Raw genomic sequence first — 1,880 nt, forward strand, 5'->3', positions numbered from 1 at the left:
TGACAGAACTGTTTCCACCTGTTTACATCCCTGCTCACCTCCCCCTAATGCCATTTCAGAGCTTGCCAAGCAGCGGGAGGAGGCCTGCTGTGCTGCTGCGGTGAGAGGGGGAAGGAATGAGCGAGAGGACAGTTGGAGTGTGAAAAGGACCCTGGCTAAGTGACTTCCCATTCCAGCAGACACACACAAGATGCACGTAATTGCTTTTAGCACAGTGGGATGGATAGAGATACAAAAGGTCAAATCAAGGATCTGTCCCATCATACCTTTGCTAAGCAGCAGTGTCAGACACTGGAAAAGCATATTCATGAATTGTCAGAGTGTGGGGCAGGCTTTTTCAGAGGCAGCTGTGTGTTCCCTCTTTGAGGTGCGGTGATTGGATTCATACGGAGCAAGTGACTTCTCAATGCTCAACAAAGCTCTGCCTGTGAATTGGACTAAATGGTCTACTTGGCAGGCAGCTAGATAACTACGCTAAGTGAATTTCATAGTCGCTCCCACTCACCATCTGCCCAAGCCTACTGGAAAAATGCAGGATAAGGACCAAACTCCTGAGTGCGGCATTCAAGGCCCTCCACCAGCTGACGCAGATTAACCTTTCCAGGCACTCCCTAACATGAATGTTGGATGTCTACGCCCCTGGGCCCTTCTCCAATCTCTGAATGCATCAGGAGACTGGCTGCTTTAAGGACCTTGCCTGTGGCATTCCCCAGAGTGCACCGCCCCCCCTTACCCATTCAAATCCTCCTTGTTATTCAGGCTCGACTCAGGTCCTAATTCCCCCAAACCTTTCCTTGTCCCCCTATCTAGAAGTGACCATGCCCTTCTTGGAAGGAGGAGGACAGCAGGATAACAGAGAAAGAACCCAAGTCTGGATCCTGGGATCTGATTTAATGTTAACAAGCTCACAGGGGCTAGTGTGTTGAGACCAGTCGCTGAGTTGGGGGAGGGGAGCAGAAGCAGCAAGCAGTTTGGAGGTTGTTGAAATCACCCAGGGGAGGGAGGCAGGTGATTTGAACCGGGGTGCGGGGGGGACAGCAGTGGAGGTGGTGAGCAAAGGTTATATTCTGTTATATTTTGAAGGTAGAGTTGAAAGGAATTGCCCAGGGACTGGTTGTGGGATATTAAAAAGACTTAAAGATGATTACAAGATTTTTGGCCTAAGCGTTAACTGATATGCACGAGGAAAGAACAAATTTCAGTGGTGGGTATTAAGAGTCTAGTTTTGGACATATTTAAGGTGAAAAACCAGGAGAGGGTGGTTTCCTGGAAGAAATTATTTTAAGGAGAAAAGCATGATCCGTCATGTTGAAAACAGCCAATAGGCCTAGTGAGAGGAGGGCTAGGAGCTGACCATTGTGTTGAGTTATGGGGAGGCCTTTGGTGACAAGCGGCAAGTGTGGTTTTATTAAGTAGTGGAGGCAAAAGCCTGAAGTGTAGTGGTTTCAAGAGGGACTAGTGAACTTTTAAGAAGTTTTGCAATAAAGGGAAGCAGATCAATGAGGTGGAGTAGAGGGATCAAAAAAGAATGTTTTCACAGGAAAAAAAAATGTCTTCAAAACACACTTGAGACTTCCCTGGTGGCGCAGTGGTTAAGAATCCGCCTGCCAATGCAGTGGACACGGGTTCGAGCCCTGGTCCAGGAAGATCCCACGTGCCGTGGAGCAACTAAGCCTGTGTGCCACAACTACTGAGCCTGCGCTCTAGAGCCCACGAGCCACAACTACTGAAGTCCGCGCACCTAGAGCCTGTGCCCCACAGCAAGAGAAGCCACTGCAATGAGAAGCCCGTGCACCACAACGAAGAGTAGCCCCCGCTCGCCGCAACTAGAAAAAGCCCGCGCGCAGCAACGAAGACCCGACGCAGCCAAAAATAAATAA

Source organism: Phocoena phocoena, chromosome 14 (genome assembly GCF_963924675.1).
Source record: "Phocoena phocoena chromosome 14, mPhoPho1.1, whole genome shotgun sequence".
NCBI lineage: Eukaryota > Metazoa > Chordata > Mammalia > Artiodactyla > Phocoenidae > Phocoena > Phocoena phocoena.